Source organism: Sapajus apella, unplaced genomic scaffold, assembly GCF_009761245.1.
Source record: "Sapajus apella isolate SASKATOON/1434 unplaced genomic scaffold, GSC_monkey_1.0 scaffold12, whole genome shotgun sequence".
NCBI classification, from domain to species: Eukaryota; Metazoa; Chordata; class Mammalia; order Primates; family Cebidae; genus Sapajus; species Sapajus apella.
This window is the reverse complement of record NW_022436952.1, coordinates 16,506,090-16,528,852: the sequence shown is the minus strand read 5'-3', so window position 1 is coordinate 16,528,852 and position 22,763 is coordinate 16,506,090. Positions and strand designations below refer to the sequence as shown.

The 22,763-nt window shown below is 45.1% G+C and overlaps 1 long non-coding RNA gene across 1 annotated transcript in view; it reads left to right on the top strand.

Annotated features, from left to right (window-relative positions):
* Nucleotides 1-22,763, top strand: part of LOC116553057 — a 39,961-nt gene that overhangs the window by 12,780 nt on the left and 4,418 nt on the right. Inside the window, exons 3-4 of the long non-coding RNA XR_004269614.1 lie at nt 12,517-12,788; nt 13,231-13,405. This is a non-coding gene — a long non-coding RNA (uncharacterized LOC116553057). The remainder of the gene's footprint in view (nt 1-12,516; nt 12,789-13,230; nt 13,406-22,763) is intronic.

The following is a 22,763-nucleotide window of genomic DNA, read 5'->3' as shown; positions in this document are numbered from 1 at the left end:
AATTATCAAGTCTCACCAGACTTCACATGAAGGAAAGCATTTCAGATGGTTTCCACTAACAGGAGGAGCAAATCTTGGAGGGTCTGGAGACGTCATCACACCCACATTGACTGTCCTGTCTTGACCTGTTCGTTGGTCTTTACTACCAGCTTTGAATAGACCACAGAACATGAGAAATTCTTGCATTAGTTTTCTGTAGTTGCTGTTTCGAATTACCATAAACTCATTGGCTTAAAGAAACACATATTTGTTATCACACAGCTCTGTAGGTCAGAAGTCTGACCTAAGTCTCTAAGGGCTAAAATCAAGGTCTTGGCAGAGCTATGTTCCTTTCTGAGGGCTGTAGGAGGTGAGAATCTGTTTTCTTGCCCTTTTTCAGTCCTGGAAACTTCCCATATTCCTTGGTCTGTGGCTCCCATCCACCGTCAAAGCCAGCAATAACCAGTTGAATCTACATCGCATCGCATCGCATCGCATCGCATCGCATCGCATCGCATCATCACCCTGCCTCTTCTTTTGCCTTCTTCTTCCATATGTAAGGACCCTTGTGATTGTATTGGGCTCACCTGGATGATCTTCCTATTTTAAGGTCGGCTGATTAGCAACCTTAATTCCATCTGCTCCCTTAATTCCCCTTTGGCATGTAGCTAACTTATTCACAGGTTCTGGGGATTAGAATGTGACTATCTTGGGGGTGGGGTTGGGATGGAGAGGTATTAATCTCCCTAACAGTTCTCCAGCGGTTCCAGGCTACAGTTAAGTTATTAAATACTTTGTTATTTGACATTTTGGGATACTCTACAGTGCCTTGGATAAGCCCTGATTGGAAAAATCACAGTGGAGCTCCTTAAATGTTGGAGAATTAGCAAGTAATTAAACTTCTTTTGTGAAATGGACAATTCTTTTATAAAATGCTGAATATCTAATCAGAGAAGGTAGATAACCACGTAATCTGAGCTGTTAGGGGTTATTGATTGATTTAGCCATGAACGTAGGTTTTCTGAAACCTAACTAGAAGTGCTATATATGGAAACAAAACTTCTCAAATAGGTCTTGGATAAGGTATCCATGAAGGCCTGCATTGAGCCTGTGAATGGGTTCAACAATGTGGGTCAAGCTTGTTCTGGAAGTCATTGCTATTGATTCTGATATCCCAGCAATAGCAACAAACTTGTTGCTTCTGGTTCTAAAGAACTCTGAAAGGGCTGATATCTTTCCTTGCAAGCTAACTATTTAGTCTGTCACAGTTTCATGAATGCTGGCAGAAGACATGAGACTCCTGGATCAGAGAAAAAAAAGACTATTACTCACAGCAGGCACAGCAGACAGGAAGAGCTTCATGCTTGCGTCAGCTGTCCTTAGCCTCAAGTTCCCTGCGGTGATGCAAAATGTCCCAAGTGGATGCTGCATAGTAGTAGGTTTGTGTCTCAGTGAAGGAACTCAAGCTTAGGAACTCCAACGTTTTATAATGAGCTACAAGCAAACCTGCTTTGCCCTTTGCCTCAGAGGGAAACATTCTCTTTATTAGCCTGAACAGTGATCAAATCTTCCCCTCTTCCCTGGAGGGAGATGCTATATCTTCTAAGGCTGTTTGCGATACAAGCAGCCTTGGAGATATAGTATGGTACAAAAGCTGTCAATGTCTCTGCTCAGAAGGCCTGCAGAAGTGTGGGAGACCCACAGAAAATGTCTGGTATGGTGATAATAATGGTATACAATGCCGTCAAAATCCACCAGTGCCTGGCCTTGTTCATTCAACTCATTTAATCCTTAGTAGATTCTATTGTCATTCCCATTTAAAAGATGAAGGAAAATTGTAGGCATGGAGAAGTGGATCCACAGATGGCAGATCTGGGAGCCCCAATATCTGGGCTCTACACTGTATTCCAAGGGGATCGGCCAGCCACGTGGTGGCAGTTTTCACTGTGGAAGGGACTGCAATGGGACCTCCCCAGAATACACACCAATTTGCAATTTGGGCTTGTTATTCTCTGCCTCCATGCCTTGGCCATGACCACCAGTTATGAACTTAGTGAATGGCTTTTATAGCACATAGCATCTTGCACAAGATCACCTTCCATTTAAAGAGTATATTACAACAGAAGAAGGAGAGGGGGCATGGACTGACGCCAGTGAGTCTCACTGGTTTTATATCGTGCTCCATTTTCAGCAAGAAGCTACCTCTAAAAAGATGTGAATTGTCTACTGAAAAATCAGCTAGAGTGACAGTCCTGGCTGGAGATCATAGCTCATAGCCTTGGGATGCTGTCTTGCAGGATGTGAAATATGTTCTGCACCAACACCCAGTATATAGTGGAGAAGGGGTGTCCCCACCAAGGGTCCTCTATCATCATATGCCTTCACTTCCATCATGTATTGATATGCTTTAGTTCCTGAGGGAGAAATGCCTCCACCAAGAATCACAATCAAATTCCATCAAATTGGAACCCAAGATTATCCCCTGGTCATCATTAGAGGGGAATTTAGTGTCTCCTATGTTGATTGCTCTGTGGAACGAGGGATTTAGGGATTTTGCTCTGCAGGTGAAGTTCGAATGGAAAAAAACCGTTTCTCCCACTATACCCAGGAATAAAAGTTAATGGGTGTTGCAGGCAGATCAGCAAAGGAGAATACATTGAAGGATGCAATATTTATATTTATTTACCAGGTGAAGAACCCTGGTCAACTAAGGCACACAAGCGAGGGGAATTAGGGAGGATTAGCATAGGTGAGAAAGTAATAAATATGAGCTTTGTCATGTGATTAAAGGCAGAAATGAAGGCCATGGCCTTCACTTGTATTTTTTATTTGTTTTCTGTTAAAATTTTAAGAGGTATCTTTTCTTATTAATATCTGTAAGATATATAAATGGTAGTTAAATTTCCAATTGTGTTCAGAGAAAGATGATGAAAACAGAAGGATTATGATAAAACCTGATTTAAAAGGGACATTTTCCAGATATCCTAGACTTTATTTTATTTTTTATATTTGAGACAGAGTCTAACTCTGTCGCCCAGGCTGGAGTGCCATGGCGCAATCTCGGCTCACTGCAACATCTGCCCCTCAGGTGCAAGTGATTCTCCTGCCTCAGCCTCCCGAGTAGCTGGGACTACACATGCCTGGTGAATTTTCGTGTTTTTATTAGAGATGGGGTTTCGCCATGTTAGCCAGGCTAGTCTCAAACTCCTAATTTCAGGTGATCTACCCACCTCTGCTTGGGATTATAGGTATGAGCCACTGTGCCTGGCCAGATCCTACACTTTAAAGCTGGACACAGCATTGGGTAGTCATCTTTTAAAGGAGAGAGGGAGGTATTATGTTTTTGGCCAACCACTAAGTGGTTATTTATATGCAGCTTCTCCAAGATGTTTTTTTCCTTTTTTTTTTTGTTTTTAAATTTTGAGATGGAGTTTTGCTTTTGCTGCCTAGGCTGGAGTGCAATGGCACGATCTCGGCTCACTGCAACCTCCGCCTCCCAAGCAATTCTCTTGCCTCAGCCTACTGAGTAGCTGGAATTACAGGTGCCCGCCACCACACGTGGCTAATTTTTGTATTTTAGTAGAGACAGTGTTTCTCCACGTTGGCCAGGCTAGTCTCATCTCTTGACCTCATGATCTGCCTGCCTCAGCCTCCCAAAGTGCTGGGATTACAGGTGTGAGCCACCATGCCTGGCCTATGCATATATCTTATTTTGCTTCACCATTCATCTGTCAGTGGACACCTGGATTGCTTCCACTTCTTGGCTGTTGTGAATAACGTCACAATGAACATGGGTGTGCAAATACCACCTCGAGACCTCACTATTAGTGCTCTTGGACATATACCCAGAAGTGGAATTGGTGGATTATATGGTAATTCCATTTTTAATTTTTTGATGAACCATTATACTGTTTTCCTTAGTGGCTAAAAGTGCCTTTCTTGGAGGAATTTTCCAATATTTAAAATGAATCTTTAGAATGAAGCTGACTTTCGCTTGATTCAGAAAGGATTTGATGTCTTAATTTCTAGAAGGTAACCAGAAACTGCGTAAAATATTTATCCATGCGGGAGGAGGAGCAGGGGAGGAGGAATCCTCCCCAGGACATGCCTAACACAGGGAACGCAGTTCCCAGCTACTCTAGTATCCCCAAGGTTTTTCCCGTTTCCAGTCTGGTAGAAACCAGCCCCAAACCTCTTGTCACTTCCCAAAGCCATTCTTTCTGTCCCTTTCAGAAATATCAAGCATAACCTCATCAAACAGTTCAGGATTTTACAAAAGTCTGGAAAAACCTTTGACTTCAGGCAGTTTCTGTATTCTGCCCGGCAAAAAAAAAAAAAAAAAAAAAAAAAAAGAGTCTCTAAGACAGAATTGCACAAGGAAATAAAAAGAGAGAGAGAGAGAAAAAAGGAAAGGATTATGGGACTGAAACTGGGATAGAGAGAAATCCAGAGAGAATGACAGGAATTCATTTCTCAGATAAGTTTTTTTTCCAATCTGCATGAGCTCTTAGCAGATCATGATCAGCATAACAGAGAGAGAGGGAGTAGTGTAGAAAATATCAGAGTACCTCCCACATAGCGAGGGTGTGGGTTGTTTCACACATTTAGAAGAGTGTTCTGAGCTGGTCATAGTTGAAAAAGTTTATCCTGCCAGAGATGAAGGGGGTGGGGCAGGCATTTGTATTAAAAACGAACCTCACAGGTGAATCTCATGTGCCACTAAGGCTGCAAACCACTGGTTTAGATACTGATCAGATGAAGGGGGAAACCAAAATGTTGGTATTTTTAGCCTGCTTAAAGCCATTAACCAAAAAATAAAAGCTATAATGGAGGTGGAGGGAGGTCAGGTGGTGAGGGCAGATAATGAGTTCAAAGGGGGAAACGTGTTTATCGGAGCACAAAACAAACAAGTGGAAAGCATTGCCCTCCCTCTAAACACCTGCAAAGGGCAGCTGTGCTGGATGCTAGGTGGGGAAGGAGCCATCCGGGGAAGCTTTGACCTCTGAAGGGACAGGAAGAACAGCCAAGAGAAGCTCCAGGACAGGTCTCTCATGTTTCAGACGCAGGTGAAACAGCTGAATTCAGGGCTTGAGTCTCTCTCCTTGGCTTTGACAACCTACATTTTGGACATTTGAAACAGCACTGCCAGCTGTCACCCGCTCCCGCTGCTCACCTGGAAGCTTATCTTGGCTCCTGCATTGATTTCCCTCTGTCGGCCCATCATGAAGACAGATGCTTTGGGGCACTCAGCATTGGGTGTTCTTTGCAGATGTCCTGCCTTGCGAGGCCTGATGGCTCCCTGAAGGGGCTGTATCTGGTTCAGATAAGATAAGAAGCTTCCAGATTCAGTGGAGAAACAGCTGAAATCCACAGCAGTCTTGACTGTGATTTGTGGTAAGTAGTTGGGGATGGGGCTGGAAGTGATTCACTTGGGAAAGGAACGATTATTTCTAAAGATGAGTTTGAACTTGCTGATGTGTCCACAGCTGGTGGCGTTGAGATACCGGGGATAGATGGACTGTTTGCTCTTTGCAGAAGCTGAGTTCTTAAGGGAGTCAGGAAAAGTTCACTTTCTGAAAATAGACAGGCTATACTAACAGTGATTGCTTTGTCCATTAAGGTTCTTTCCATTTCCAGTGACAGAAAATCCAGACCAAACATATTCAACAAACAAGCACAAATTTATTGTCATATAATCACAGTGTCAGAGGAAGGCGTTGCCACGGGCGGATTGAATTGTGGGTGGATAATGGCTCAGGGCCTCCCCAGCAGTCTCTGTGACTGTGCTCAAGAAGCCTGCATGGAGGCTGTGAGTATGACAAGCACAGACTTAGGATCCAAGTTTCCAATCCTGCCTTTGGCACTCATGAGCTGGCTAACATGGCGGCAGATTCTTTAGTTGTGTTGACTCTTGGTTGTGTTATCTATAAAACAGGGACAGTGCTGTTGAAAGCATAAATGAGAGGTGGCATGGAAAGCCCTCTGCACACAGCTGGAGCTCATTACATGTTAGTAATTGTAGAGGATAATGGTTGTTTTCCTCTTCGGCACCCACACACCCCTCCGTCTGGTCTCCTGGCAACAGTTTATGGGTTGTCCCTCCCTTGGTCTCCGTTGTGAGCCAGGATGGAGAATATAACCCAGCCTAATGCCAATTCCTATGCTGCATTATCTGGGCCTTCATGATTGGCTCATGGATGTCTCCTGACTGATGCTTGTTCCATCAGAGAGAACATCATGATTTTGCAGTGAATATCAGGATGAAGACATGGACACATTTCCCCCTGCCCACTGGATTTCAGCCTAGAAGTATATGGCCCCAGGAGCTTCTGGTGGTCGTTTTTCAGCCACAAGGGAAGTGCTCAAGTGAGAAAGGAATCCACACAGAGAGAAAAACGAAGACACGAAGAGAGATGGAGAAGTTGCTGGTGACATAATTCAAACCCTTGATCAGCCCATGCCTGATGCTGGCTTCAGACTCTGATTATATGGCAATCAATTTTCTTTACTGTCTCAATGAGTTTATACTGGATTTTCTGTCACTTGCAACTGAAAACAATAAACTTGATTTGAGATACATTTACTGGAAGTGTAAAAGAGATTCTTCAAAAAAGCCCAAGTCTCTTTTCCTCATTCCTGTTTGGAAGCTGAGAAATCAGGTCCCAATTGTTGCATTTGACTAATTCCTTCCTTCTGTGCATGAGGCTTGTTGTACCTTGTGTGGGTTTGCTGAAAGTAAAAGAAATTGTTCCAACCACCTGTCACTTCAAGAAGAGATTAATTACCTTTGACTAAAAGAACCTCTGCTACCACAGGAAAATTAAACTTATGAGCCATACGGAGGGTTCCAGCTGCTTGGCTGCCATCCGAGGTCACCCTCTCATCACGTTCCTGGAATAAACAAGGTTCTCTTTGTGGGCATTGCTACCCAGGCATCCTGGGTCCGTCTGAAGCACAGGCCAGAAAGAGGCTCAGAGGTTGCGAGGTACTAGCCTTAGTTCTCGGTGTTGCATCTGACCTGGTTTCATTGTGGCTTGGTTTGATGGTTTCTGGGTACAAGAGGCTGACATTCAAGACAATCCCTTGCTACTCAGCCATCGTTCAGTCTAAACAAGATACCCCATTGCTGTTCCAAAGTGTAGAGGGAGGCTGTGCCCCCAGCCACCTGCTGGATTGCATACAAGAAAGACTGGGATTGATTGCTGCCCAAGTTGCATGTCTGACTGGTGTCACAAATGGCATGGAAATGAAGGTGCTATTGGGGAGTGGAGATAAGCAAGGACAGCTCATGGGCATTTGGGATTAACAACAGTCTCTTCCCTCTTGTCTTTGAGACACTGCCCTTTATGTTTGGGCTGAGATGCAGAGTTGTTGTTCTGCCTGTAGAAAGCCACTGCTTAATGCCAAAGGAAGGATGGAAGTGCTATGCTGGCCATTCTGAAGGCTATGGCCAGGTGTGTGTGTGAGCAGGTATGGGGGATGTTCACAGTGTGCACTGGGAAGCCTTTGGGGATTGCTACTCTGTCTTATTAGAAATCACTATTTGATGCCAGGCACAGTGGCTCATGCCTGTAACCCCAGCACTTTGGGAGGCCGAGGAGGGCAGATCATGATGTCAAGAGATCAAGACCATCCTGGCCAACGTGGTGAAATCCCATATCTACTAAAAATACAAAACATTAGCTGGGAGTTGGTGGTACATGCCTGTAATCCCAGCTACTCAGGATGCTGAGGCAGGAGAATCACTTGAACCCAGGAGATGGAGGTTGCAGTGAGCTAAGATTGTGGTTATTGAACACTCCAGCCTGGCAACAGTGTGAGACTATCAAAAAAAAAAAAAAGGAAAAAAAGAAAGAAAGAAAAAAGAAATCACTATTTGAAACTTCACTCCCTTATATCAGAACATGTATGTTCATGTTCTTATTTTGGAGGTGCTAAAAACAAAGACTAGTTAGGCACATGAGAGTTATGTGCTGGCCTTCTGCACATTTTCCCCTTACTGCTATTCAAATCATTGTGAGTCTTACCAGAGCCATGTTTCCATAGCACAGCTAGCTCTCTGCAGGTCAGGAAACATGCAAGTCTTAGCCTCCCAAATGGATGATTTATTCCAGAATTTGTATAATAGGGGTAATATTTTGATATGGGTTGGCTGCGTTCCCACCCAAATCTCATTTTGAATTCCCACGTGTTGTGGGAGGGGCCCTGTGGGAGGTAATTGAATCATGGGGGCAAGTCTTTCCATGCTGTTCTCATGACAGTGAATAAGTCTCACAAGATCTGATGGTTTTAAAGAGAGGAGTTCCCCTGCACAAGCTCCCTCTTTGCCTGCTGCCATCCATGTAAGATGTGACTTGCTCCTCCTTGCCTTCTGCCATGATTGTGAAGCCTTCCCAGCCATGCGGAACTGTGCATCCATTAAACCTTTTTCCTTTATAAATGACCTAGTCTCGAGTGTGTCTTTATTAGCAGCATGAAAACGAACTAATACAGTAATTTCTAGTTTGAGTTGTTTCAGAGTTTGTGTATTAAGAGAGCCAGGCCTGGTGGGTCAACACATAGAGTTTCTTTGGTAGTATAGAAGGGGTTCCTCTTCTTTAATCAGGCTGGTGCCCAGGAAGAAGAGGATTTGGTATAGGGGAAGTCTTTGCCAATGAGAAAAGAACCTGAAGCTCATCCCTTCCAACATGGAGAAGGGTGGAGAGGAGAAGGATGGAGGGGAAGCAAGGCGATCAAATGCCAGTCTTTGTGCCCTTCCAGTCACATGCCCCTAAACTGGCAATGCTGAAGAAAGATTCACAGAGATTGGAGAACTTAAAAAGATGAAGGGGGTGGACCATTCCCCCGGGTGTAGTCAGAGGGGTGATCTAGTTCTGAAGGCATAGCCCAGCCTCTGGCTCAGAGACAGGCCACTGTAGACTAGAAAGGAGGGTACAGCTTTGGCTGTGAGTGAGGTCTGATATATAAGCCTGGGGAGATGCCCTGGGCTCCCATGGCCTGTCTGTGCTGTGTGTGCTGTTCAGTGGATCAGAAGCTCAGGAAGTATAGAGGACACACCAAGGCATGGCATGAGGATAAAGGCCCAGAGTGTGCATGGCTTGAACCCTGGACTCCAAGAAGGTAAACATGACCCCCTCCAATAGACCAGACAGTGTGGCTGCCCATTCTGTGAAGAAGTCCCCTTATTTTCTCAGCACAAGGCCTCAGGAGCCCCCAGACAGTTAGACACCATCTCTAAGAGAAGCAGAGGTAGCGGGAAGAAATCTGAGAGACGAAGATTGTATCAGAAAGGGACTGAGCTATTCAGAAGAGACCATCAAGCTGTCAGAGACCACAATACTATTGATTGGAAAGTTTAAGGTTTATCCTTCTCCCTCTCCCCTACTTCCAGCCCTTTGTTAGCCAGAGGGATGGAGGATGCTGAAGAAGATTAGATCAGTTGTAGAGAAAGAAATCAAGCTGCATTTTCTTGCCAATTCCCTTTGAATATTCCCCTTTAAAAGCATACTCCATGGTGCAAATGCCAGATGTGAAGTTGTGTCAATCCTGAGATTATATTATTAGGATTTAAGTAACGTTAGTGTTTTTCAGTCATTCAGGAGGACTGGAGCCAAGATATCAGGTGTGCCCACATTCCAGTCCTAGCACTCAGAGGTATGCTCCCAGGAGGACACAAGAAGGTAAAACCACTAGATAAAATCCCAAATAGATGCTCTCCATATCTAGTTACAGGATGTTGGTTGTTATGGTGGTTGCAAAGAGATTAAACTGGAAGAAAACTGCAAGAGAATTTACATACAAAACTCTTTCAAAATGTATTCCTTTTGAAATATTGGTCTTGAATCAACATGTTACTTCCTTCCATGATAGTGGTGGTAACTCTGAAGTCCACAAAATCATGAAAACCTCTATTTTTACAACATTTTCCAAGAATTCCAGTTAACCATAACTCCAGTCAGCCTGGAGGCCAATGGGGGACCCTGGTAATGATGACACTTTTTTTTCTTTTTGGAGATGAAGTTTCACTCTTGTTGCCCAGGCTGGATTGCTATGGCATGATCTTGGCTCACTGCAACCTCTCCCTGCCGGGTTCAAGCGATTCTCCTGCCTCAGCCTCCTGAGTAGCTGGGATTACAGGTGCCCATCACCATGCCTGGCTAATTTTTTATATTTTTGGTAGAGATGGGGTTTCATCATGTTGGCCAGGCTGGTCTCAAACTCCAGACCTCAGGTGATCCACCTGCCTCAGCCTCCCAAAGTGCTGTAATTACAGGCGTGAGCCACCGTGCCTGGCCATGATGACACTTTTAATATTCAGTTCATACTTCCAAAGCTGCACTCATTCTTTTTGGGTCAAAGTAGGTGCCAATGGTTGCCTGCACTTGACAATTATTTACTGTGATTATAAGTGGACAGGTGTTTTGACCATCAGCAATACCTGGCAGGTCAGGGGGAAGCTTTATTAGTATCTTGTCTCACATAATCCTCACACTGACTCTGGGATATGTGTTCCATTATCCTTATTTCACAGTTTAGAAAACTGAAGTTTAAACTCACTTATGTATGTTGGAGGCTGGATATGAACCCAAATGTATTAGTTATCTGTTGCCCAAAACTTAGCAGCTTATGACAACAAACATGTTATCTTGTAGTTTCTGTGGGCCAAGAACTCACGGCTTAGCTTGGTTGTGGCTGAGGGCCTTTCATGAGGTTTCAATCAAGAGGTTGATTGGTTGGTTGGTTGGGGCTGCAATCATTTGAAGGCTTGACTGAGGCTATAGGATCTGCTTCCCAGATGGTTCACTCACATGCCTATCAGCTGCAAGCCTCCATTCTCCACTGGCTGTTGGAAGGAGGGCTCCAGTTCTTCACCACGGGGTTGCTTGAGTGTTCTTGTGACATGGCAGCTGGCTTCCTCTAGAGTGAGAGGTAACAACAAAGAGGCTATAATGTCACTTATGACCTTTTTTTGAAAGTTACACACCATCAGTTCTTCCATCTTGTATTCATTCATTCATTCATTCATTCATATGTATACAGCCCACATTCAAGGGGAAGGGATTTAGGCTGCCTTTTTAAGGGAGAAGTGTTGAAAAAAATACGTGGACCTATTTTAAAACCACCACACATATTGTCTGACTCCAGAATCTGAATTCTGTTCAAAGATGCTGTGCTTTTACTCACAGGTAGATATGCAAACTGTCCACTAACTTTTCCTACACACATCATCCCTCTACATCCCACTCCTCAAGATGTCTTTCTTCCCCACTGGGGTTGATGAGGCTCTGTGAAGACTGAGTCCCATTACCTTATCCTCATTAGCATCACCCTTTATCGCTCTGGGTGCTAATGCTATGCCTTCGGTTTTACCAAAGATCACAGAAGCGTGAAATCTGCTTTTGCATGTATTGTCAAACTGTCATAAACCTTAGCTTTATTCGTACCACGGTGATCTAGTGATCCGATCATACTTTTCACATCTATAGCAGAAATGTCACAGGAGCTCACTTTGTTCTCTCTGACCTTATGATGTTTCAAATAAAGGTACAGAGCCTACAAGAAACCTCTGAAATATCTCCTGAATCCTTCTGCCCACACTTCCATCCTTCATTCTGCCCACTGATCCCACAGTTCTTTCTAAAACCCAGATATAATCATGTCACATTTTGCTCCAAATCTTTTAATAACTCCCAATTTCCATAAAATGATTTCAACTCTGACTTTGAGACCCTCCACCACCAAGCCCCTGCCTGCTTCTCCCTTCTCATCTCATCACTCTCCAGGCAAACTGGACTATTTGCTATTCTGAGAATGTGTCTTGTTCTTTTAAACCTCTACCATTTTGCATGTTCTGTTCATTCTTTCTGGAATGAGCGTCTCTCCTTTGAACAGTTGTCAAATTCCTTCAAAGTCCAGTTCAAACACTGCCTTCTCATGAAATTCTTACATACCACTCACACCTTTCTCTGCATGTTAGCCAAGAAAAGATATGCAGATGAAGGTGTCTGCTTGAATCATGGCAGCTACCTGCTGGCTTAACTGGGTTAACACTGATTAAAATCATAGGACAGCTAAATTTAATTTTTGACATTTGATAAATGCCAAACATCAATGGATTTTTCATTAACATACTGAATAGCAGTGTCTTCAAGTCACTGTTATTAAGACACTTTCCTAATTTCTTTGAGGTGGTTAATCTTCTGTGCAGACGTCAGAAGGGATTGCATTTCCTGACTCTCTTGGTTCTTGTGATGTCAGTTGTGTAAAATGCTTTGAAAAGAAGTGATTACCATGGACCATAACGTCCATTTCACCTTTATTGAGATATACATAAATGAGATTGTGCAGGTGTCGTAGGCAGGGGTAAGTCACTCTCCTCCCCTGCACCCTTCTCTTCTGAGCAGATCCAAAGGGAGGTGTTTGGCTTGGATATTGGACCCTATTCCATGATCATATTTACATTACTTCTGAGTTTCCAAAGAGATGTATGTTGAAATCGTCAGGTCTTGTTTTTTTTTTCTTTTTTTTTTTTTGCAGCAATAAAGGGTAGTCTTATTGAAGTCAACTCAATCCCAGTGGGCCTTATATTTATGACATTCCAGACTGAAGATAACATGTGGAAAGCAGCCACAAAGTAAAAAGAAACAAAGAATTCTGAATGTGAAAAACCGCCCTGTTGCTGATTCTGGTTGCCTCTCCTTGCCACAGTCCTTCCTGGACTGGAGCTCAGCCAGCAGATGCACATTATATTGGATGCTTCCTCTAAAGAGTCAGGAGGAGTAAGTGGGAATACGGGCTGCACTCAGAAAGTGAGTATTCACACACTGAAAGAAAAGCAATCATGGCATCGGCAGCCCTGTTCAGAGCAAGCCAAGCGGGGACGGCACAAACCCGAGGGTGGCTTGGGGTTATGTTAACAGATGGTGGAGCGAAGGCAGAATGCTTCACCTCCCATTTGGCTCCTGTCACCCTACTGAGAAGACTAATCTTCTCCTGCAAAAGGATAGTGCAATCACTTTATTCAGAGGAAATTGCAGAACAGGATGTGAGAGGACTTTGGACAAGAGCCTGATCTCTGGGTGTTTTGCTGAAGGAAAGGAAATTTAAAGTCCTGCAGGTAGCAAAGGGTTAGTCCAGTTTTTGTCCAAGAGCAGGAAGTTAGAAGACAGAGTGCTTATTGTTGTTACCATGTTCATTCATCCATTCTGTATATCACCACCCCCTCAATTTTTTTTGTCTGTATGATCCCAGGCTGTTGTACTGGGGAGACTGACCTGGATTCAAATATCTGCTGCAATGTATTAATATCTGTAGACAAGTCACAGCACCTCTCTGTTATGGTCCAAGACCTTTGGATTTCAAGGAACTGAGACTCAGTCAAGATGACTTGAAGAGGAATGAGTCAGTCAAGGAAACAGAATCCACAGTAGGTATTTCATTCTTTTCCTTTTTTTTCTATCTTTGCTACTTGCATCAGAACAGTAGATATTTCAAACAGAGGGGATTTAATATAGGAAATTGGTTGCATGCCTATGGAAAAATTGAAAAAAGGAAAAAGGGAGATTCTAAGGTAGCCTGGAGATCAGTAACTGGAGGAGCAGTGACCTCCCCAGGGTCTACAGAAACAGATGGGAGGAAGTGGTGTTGCCAGAAGCTAGAAGCTTAGAGAAGGGTTGCTGAGAGGGTAGATTTACATCTGGCAGCTCCTCTGCTTGCCATCAATTCAAGTCTTGGCATTTCAGTTACATTTGTGAGCAGAGGTAATTTCAGATAGTATGACAAATAGAGTGACGGGTATAGGGCTCTGAGGGTTGAGGCAAGGCCAGGGGGTGGGAGGCTTTTGTGGCAGAGCTTGGAGAGGACTGCTGAATTTGGATCATTCATGAGTTGACAATAAACTCAAGAAAAGCAAGAGCAGGGCAGGATGAGAATTAGAAGACCATTACAATAATCCAAATGTACAGTTCTTGTATTGCCACATAATAAATCATCACACATTTAGCAGCATAAAGCAACATATGTTTATGATCTCACAGTCTCCATGGCTGAGGAGTCTGGGCATGGCCCAACTGTGGCCTATGCTTTGGGTCTCACAACACTTTGGTCAAGGTGTCAGCTGGGGTTAGGGTATCGTCTGACGTGGGGGACCTCTATCAGCCACAGATCCCATCCACACTCACACGGAGTGGGAGTGTGCACGCTGGGGGTAGGAATCTGAGAAGCCATGTTAGAAGTCTGCCTATCACACCAGGCAAGAGATGATTCTGGCTTGAACTCAAAGTGTAGGCATGGAGATGTGAGAAGTGGTTGCATTCAATATATAATTGTAAAGTCCTGGCTCAGAAAGGGAGGGGACTCCAATGCTAATAGTTTATGTGGGGTGGAGGGGACTTTCAATGAAGAGAGGTCCTTCTGGCAGGGAAGCAGCCTGCCCAAGAGTTGCATCACATCACTTAGGACCTGAGTGCTTCAGATAAGAGGTCCCCAGCCAGAGACATGGGGCTCCAAAGAATGCACAAAAGCACCTGCAGATGAAAGTCAGCTCTAATTAACTGCCAGACTCAGATGGAGGCAAGCCACTCAGCTCAACAAAAGCTGTTCTACTCCTTACTTGTTCCCCCACCACAATTTTAACTCTAGCAGGGTCCAAAGCAGCAGCTAGCAAGTAGGGGGAGGAGCAGAATAGAGCAGAGAGAAAGAGTGTTTCCCTTCCTCAAAAACAGGGGCCCCAGACACAAGTCTAGGTGTGCAGGGAAGGGAGAAGCCTTTGAGTAGAGATTGAAGCACTAATTAATAATTTGGGCTGGACACATTCATATGATTGAATCTAATAGTGTTTTATGCTTGAAAGTGACCATAGGATGAATGCACAGAAAAGTTTAGTCCAAGTTTCCATCCAGGTAAGTGAGGATGACCACTACTGAATACATTTTTTTTTTTTTTTTTTTTTTTTGATATGGAGTTTCGCTCTTGTGGCCCAGGCTGGAGTTCAATGACATGATCTTGGTTCACTGCAACCTCCCTGTCCTGGGTTGAAGTGATTCTCCTGCCTTAGCCTCCAGAGTAGCTGGAATTACAGGCATACACCACCACGTCGTGCTAATTTTTGTATTTTTAAGTGAAGACCACAAGGTTTTAAGGAAGCTCTAATTAACTGCCAGGCTCAGGTGGTGGCAAGCCACCCAGCTCAAAAAGAGCTGTTCTACTCCTTACTCCTCCTCCTACCACAATTTTAACTCTAGCAGGTTCTGAAACATCAGCTAGCAAGTAGAGAGAGGAGCAGAGTAGAGTAGAGAGAGAGCTGGAAGGTTTCAAGCAGGGGACTGACAAGGTCTCACTATGCAGATCATGGTGAAGAGTGTGGATTTCCTTCTAACTGTACTGAGATGTCATTGGAAGGTTTTAAGCAGGGGACTGACAAGGTCTCACTATGTTGGCCAAGCTGGTCTCAAACTCCTGACCTCAGGTGATCCAACTGCCTCGACTTCTCAAAGTGTTGGGATTACAGGTGTGAGCCACTGCGCCCAGACCGAATACATTTTAAAGGTCCATGGTTATCAAAAAATTAAGTTGCATCTTGATTACATCCTATGTACTGTGCTTGTTCAATGCATTGTTTAGCTAAAGTCTGAGTGAAGATTTTTGTTGGCAGAATGACCATCAAATGCAAGGGCATTGGGTGGATGCGACGTTGCTATCTCTGAGGAACTGCAGTAGAGTAAGGGGAGGGTAAAAGGGGTGAAGCCAAAGAGGTGGTGGCGGCCAGAGCAGGCAGAGGCCTGCAGATCACAGTGAAAAGTGTGGATTTTCTTCCAATTGCACTGAGATGTTATTGGAAGGTTTTAAGGAGGGGAGTGACAAGGTCTGATTTATATGCCAGGTGCTATGCTGCCAGCTGGGATTCTTTCCCCACTTTTATGGTTGGATTTTAACCTGTTGGGATGGTCCATGGAGTTTTATAGCCATCCTTTGAGGAGAGAGGCCCCAACTACTCCATTGCTCCAAAAGCCCCTACTAGTTACCCAAACTCAATAATATACTAGTTAATGAGAGTAAGCCTGATCTCCTCAGCTGGTGGGAATTGTATGAGGATAGGTGCATAAGTTACAAGCAGTCCCATGAGGGTGAAACTGGAGGAATCTAGGTCTCCTTGAGGTGATGTGGCATCAATTTTTCTCCATGCTGAGTAATGCCTATCAGATCCAATCAAAGCCTCTCTTTGGGGAGGCTTAATGTGGGCTGAACAATGACTGGGCAGCTTGCTTGACCAGAGATCCTGAGGTCACCAGATACATATCCCTGGGCTTTGGACAACTGGGACCAGATACACCTTGGGCTACTTTCCTGCAGAAGCACAGTGTTTCTTGAGTGACCCACATCACACCTGAGGGCTCTCTGCTCTCTGAGGCTGGGAGTGGATTGCAGAAGGATTGGGCCCAATTCTTCCATTGTTATGAATTTCTCTTTGCAGGTGTGGTGGAGTGTCTTATTTTCTCAAGGTCCCATTGGGATCCAAATTCCCATTTCAATTGGAAGCCCAGCCCCATTGCCATCTCATCTCCTGTTCCTGCCCTCTTTCTCTGCTTAACATTGCTGAAACATGAAGTTCAGTGCCTTTTCCAGAATTTCTCCATTTCTCAGAAAGCACCTCCACTCGCAAGGTATGGTGAATGTAGCGTATTTTGTTAAGAGTGTGGGGTTGGTAGATGAAGTCTGTAGGATCGTCGCTTGGCTCCATGCATATCCCAACTTCTACTATCTCAAGTCTCCTTGCCTGGGAACTACCCCTTCTCTAAATCTAGTTCTCCTCTCCCACTTTATCATGCACAAAATGTAACTGCACCCTCTACTTGGCTTCCCTTTATTACCTAGGGCTCATTAGTGTCTCTACTACCACCGACTCTAGTGGAAAAGAACAGCATGGAGCTTTATTATTCTGTCATCTTTTAGATGTTCAAAGTGGCTGGATTTAGTTTGGTTTTAAGCTATATTGCCTCCTTTCATTATAATAACAACTTTTTCTTTCTTCTTTCTTTCTTTTTCTTTCTCTCTCTTTCCTCCTTCCTTCTTTCATTTCTTCCTCCCTCCCTCCCTCCCTCCCTCCCTCCCTCCCTCCCTCCCTCCTTCCTTCCTTCCTTCCTTCCTTCCTTCCTTCCTTCCTTCCTTCCCCAACACTTTGGGAAGCCTAGGTGGGAGGCGCAGTTGAACCCATGAGTTCAAGACCCTTGGGCAACATGGCAAAATTCCATCTCTACTAAAAATACAAAAAATTAGCCAGGCCATGGTGGTGCATGCCTGTGGTCCCCACTACTCAGTAGGCTGACTCATGCCTTGAGCTGGGAGACTGAGGTTGCAGTGAGCCAAGATCACTCGACTACACTCTAACCTGGGCAACAAGAGTGAAACTCCATCTCAAAAAAAGAAAAAAAATGTTGTATTTGCTAGCCGCAGTGTCTCAACCTGTAATGCCAACACTTTGGGAAGCCATGGTGGTGAATCACTTGAGCTCAGGAGTTCGAGACCTGCCTGAGTACTGTGGTGAAACCCCATCTCTACCAAATATATAAAAAATTAGCCAGGCATGGTGGTGCCCGCCTGTGGTCCCAGCTACTTGGGAGGCTGAGGCAGGAGGCGGAGGTTGCAGTGAGCAGAGATGGCACCACTGCACTACAGCCTGAGCGACACAGTGAGACCCTACCTGTAAAATAAATAAATAGGAGGCTGTCTAAAATTTTTTAAGTTCTGTTGTTCAATCCTTGTCTCCTGAACATTAAATTAAGAAATAAAGTCATATTGTACTTTTTCTGTGGTTGTCAGTGAGAGGCTGGGTGTGAAGTGACTCAACAGGACATCCTAAGCTGCAGTTCCCAATGGGATAGCGACGGTGCCTTGAGGGAGGGGTTGCGGTGTTTACATTTCTGCCAGTTGGGGGAATCTGCTCTCAGCCCTGACACCAGCCAGGAAGCTTCCCTCCCTACCAAAGGGAGTAGAATCAAAGAACATCCTCATCCCAGAATGGCAGTCCCAGGAGAATTCCCAAGGAGAAGGCAGAAAAGCTGAGCAGGAAACAGAGAGGGACAGGAAGCTACAGGGCGACCTCCTCAGACAGAGGGCCCCACTCCTCTCCCATCCCCTCCCCACCCATCTGGGCTGACCTCGCCCCATCTCAGCATGAAGCTCCAACAGCCCCGACCACCCCTGCTTCCCGCGGCCCACTCTCCACACTGCAGCCAGAGCGGTCTCTCCACCCATGAGTGTCTAGTGCCTCCCTCTTCAACCTTCCAGATGCTCTTCTCCCCATCGTTGCGGATGAAACCAGGCAGGGCCTGACAGGGCCAGCTGCATGGGCCTGTGACCTGTGCAGTCACAGAGGGCCCCGGCGCTAAGGGCCTCACCCTTGGTTTAATGCTCTGCTGTAACTGCCTGACATTCCTCATGACCAAGAGATCCACATTTCCATTTTCAGTGGGCTCTGCAAATTATGTAGCCAGTCCTGGTACCCAGCTTCACCCACTGGGGATTAATCTTTAAGTCCAGGCTCAGGAGTGTAAACGTCACATTTCTGTTTAATAGCACAATTACCAGACTTGAAACTCTCACCTCCGGAATCAGAGTCTTCAGCCGGGCCCTATCCCTGAGGGTATCTGGACCTTGTGGGCCTCCCTTTTGAAAGCCAGGTCTATTGCACAAACCTGCTGGCCTGGCAATGTGCCTTGGCCAGCCCGATGGTGCCAGGCTCTGGGCAGCAGTCTTCCCCCTGAGCAGCTGCCATCCTACGCTGCCCAGGCCACCTGGCTGATGTGGGCTCCAAGTCCCTCTGTAGATGCTCTCACCTGATAGCTAAGGCCAGCAGGCAAGGCTTGACACTTCTTTAGAAGGTTTAGAGAGAAGATTCTCATTTTTAGCTAACATGCGCCAAGCAGCTCCGACGCGCAAGGCACTGCTCTAAGCACTTTTAGTGCACACTCCAGGAACCTCACCATCATGGTATGAGGGAAGTACTATTAACAATTAATGCCTAGTTATTACAAGGAAGCTGACGTTCAGGAAGAGTAACTGCACCTCACTGGCCACCCCTTCTCGTCTTCCTCCTGGGTTTACCTCATTGTCCAAACTCTAAGGGCAGAGGCCCTGGGCAGGCCTCGGTTCTCTCCTCCCTTCAGTCCACGCTCTCGCCCCTGGTGGTCTTCTGCAACCTCATCCAGCCACCTCATCTGTCAAATGACTGAACTCCAGATTCCACCTGCCTCTCAGCATCTCCACATGGATTTCTAATGGACAAGCTCCAACTCGGTGTATCCAGAACAGAGCTCCTGATCCCCCACCCCCAGCTTCCTGCTCCTGCAGCTTCTCTCATATTAGACACTTGCTTGGCCAAAACCACTAGAGTCATTCTTAATTCTTCTCCACCCAACATCTAATTCATTAGCAAATTCTGTCAGCTAGACTTTAAAGATCTATGCACACACACAAAATTATATGCAGCCGCTCCTTGACTTATGATGGGGTTACATCCCAGTAAACCCATTGTAGGCTGAAAATATCAGGTTAAAAACACCTTTAGTCCACAACCTACAAAACGTCACAGCTTCACCTGCCCTACTTGAAACGTGCTCAGAACACACACATTAGCCTATGGTTGGGCAACATCATCGAACACAAAGCTTATATTATGGTAAAGTGGTGAATATCTCATGTAATTTATAGAATATTGTCTTGAAAGTGAAAAACTTAATTTTTTTTTTTTTTTTTTTGAGACGGAGTCTTTCTCTGTTGCCCAGGCTAGAGTGCAGTGTTGTGATCCTGGCTCACTGCAACCTCCGCCTCCCAGGTTCAAGCGATTCTCCTGCCTCAGCCTTTTGAGTAGCTGGGACTACAGACATGTGCCACCACACCTGGCTAATTTTTTGTATTTTTGGTAGGGATGGGGTTTCACCCTGTTAGCCAGGACTTTTTTTTTTTTTTTTGAGATGGAGTTTCTCACTTGTTGCCCAGGCTGGAGTGCAATTGTGCGATCTTGGCTCACTGCAACCTCTGCCTTCCAAGTTCCAGCAATCCTCCTGCCTCAGCCTCCCGAGTAGCTGGGATTATAGGCATGTGCCACCATGACTGGCTTATTTTGTATATTTAGTAGAGATGGGATTTCTCCATGTTGGTCAGGCTGGTCTCAAATGCCTGAACTCAGGTGATCCGCCCGCCTTGGCCTCCCAAAGTGCTGGGATTACAGGTGTGAGCCACTGCACCTTGCCAACGGAATGGCTTTATAGTTACTTGGCATGATTTCTACTGCATGTATATGGCTTTCATACCATGGTAAAGTAAAAAAATTGTTAGATTGAACCATTGCAAATCACAAAGTGTCTGTATGTATAGATCCATGGATAGATAGAACACAATAAAATTGATAGACTTCTTCAAAATTCAAAACTTTTGCACTTCCAAAGACATCAAGAAAGGGAAAATAGGCCAGGTGTGGTGGCTCATACCTATAATCCCAGCACTTTGCCAGGCTGAGACAGGTAGATAACCTGAGGTCAGAAGTTTGCAACCAGCCTGGCCAACATGGTGAAACCCTGTCTCTACCAAACATACTAAAATTAGCTGGGTGTGGTGGCAGGCACCTGTGATCCCAGCTACTTGAGAGGCTGAAGCAGGAGAATCGCTTGAACTCAGGAGGTGGAGGTTGCAGCGAGCCAAGACTGTGCCACTGCACTCCAGCCTGGGCAACAGATCGCGACTCCATCAAAGAAAGAAAGCAAGAAGGCAAGGAAGAAAGCAAGCAAGAAAGCAAGAAGGAAGGAAGAAAGGAAAGAAACAAAGAAAGAAACAAAGAAAGAAAGAAAGAAGGAAAGAGAAAGAAAGAAAGAAAAAAAAAAAGGAAATAGGGCCGGTGCCATGGCTCATGCCTGTAATCCCAGCACTTTGGGAGGCAGAGGCAAAAGGATCACCTGAGGTTGGGAGTTTGAGACCAGCCTGACCAACATGGAGAAACACTGTCTCTACTAAAAATACAAAATTAGCCAGATGTGGTGGCACATTCCTGCAATCCCAGCTACTCGGGAGGCTGAAGCAGGAGAATCACTTGGACCCAAGGCAGAGGTTGTGGTGAGCTGAGATCACGCCATTGCACTCTAGCCTGGGCAACAAGAGTGAAACTCCATCTCAAAAAAAAAAAAAAAAAAAAGGGAAAGAAAATTGTCAGGGTGCACTGGCTCATGCCTGTAATCTCAGCAGTATGGGAGGCCAAAGAGGGTGGATTGCTTGAACCCAGGAGTTCGAGACCAGTCTGGGCAACATGGTGAAACCTCATCTCTACAAAAATTAAACAAAATTAGCTGAGCATGGTGGTGCATGCCTGTAGTTTCAGCTACTCATGAAGCTGAGGTGGGAGAATGGCTTGAGCCTGGGAGGCAGGCACAGGTTGCAGTGAGCCATGTTTACACCACTGCACCCCAGCCCGAGCAATAGAACCAAGCCTTGTCTCAAAAAAAGAAGAGAGACAGACAGAAAGAAAGAAAAAAAAAGAAAGAAAGGAAAGAAAGAAAGAAAGAGAAAGAATAGGGGAGGGCGGGAAGGAGGAAAAGAAAGAGAAAGAAAAAGAAAGAAAGAAAGAAAGAAAGAAAGAAAGAAAGAAAGAAAGAAAAAGAAAGAAAGAAAGAAAGAAAGAAAATGCAAGCAAGCAAGCAAGCTTCCTCCTTTTGCTTTCTCCCCACTTTGCCCTACCCTTGAGGCTCTGCAAAATGCAGGTGATGGTGGTGACTCCCTTCTATGGCAAACTCTGAGTAACTAACTTTGCTTGTTCTCATTTGAGTGCTATTTCTGCGCTTTGGACTAGGAGTGACAAGAGTCATTGGAACAAGGGGACAAGTCGAGGTCTATTTTGGAGATAAAACAGGCCAACCTTAATAATGGATTGGGAGGAGGAGCAGGAGGCAGGAAAGAAAAGAGGAGCATCAAGAAGGCTCCTAGAGGCTGGTCGTGGTGGCTCACGTCTGTAATCCCAACACTTTAGGAGGCTGAGGTAGGTGGATCTCTTGAGGCCAGGAATTTGAGACCAGCCATGGCCAACAAGGCAAACCCTGTCTCTCCTAAAAATTCAAAAATTAGTCAGGTGTGGTGGCACATGCCTGTAATCCCAGCCACTCAGGAGGCTGAGGCACGAGAATTGCTTGAACCCAGGAAGCAGAGGTTGCAGTGAGCTGAGATCATGCAATGGCACTCCAACCTGGACAGCAGAGCGAGCCTTTGTCTCAAAAAAAAAAAAAAAAAAAAAACACACACACACACACACAAATTAAAATTAAATTGAAACAAGAAGACTCCTAGGTGTCTGGCCTGGGCAACTGGGTGGATGGTGGCACTGTTTACTGAGATGAAGATTGGAACAGGAGGTTGTCGGGGTGGCTAAAAGCCAGAGTTGAGTTTTTCACGAGATGCCTATCAGATGAAGATGCCAAGGACACAGTTACATATCCGAGTCTGTGCTCAGAGAGAGATCAAGCAGGAGAGAGGACATGGGAGGGGCACAGGAAGATTATTTATATACCCAGGAACATGGATGATGTCACAGGAGACAGAGAAGAGACGAGGAAGCAGGACTGACCCTCAGCAGGACTGAACCTGTAGGAATCCAGTTTCTCTCTGTAAATATTTATTTTTTCTCTCTTTCTTTCTTTCTCTCTCTCTTTCTTCCTTCCTTCCTTCCTTCCTTCCTTCCTTCCTTCCTTCCTTCCTTTCTCTTTCTTTCTTTCTTTCTTTCTTTCTTTCTTTCTTTCTTTCTTTCT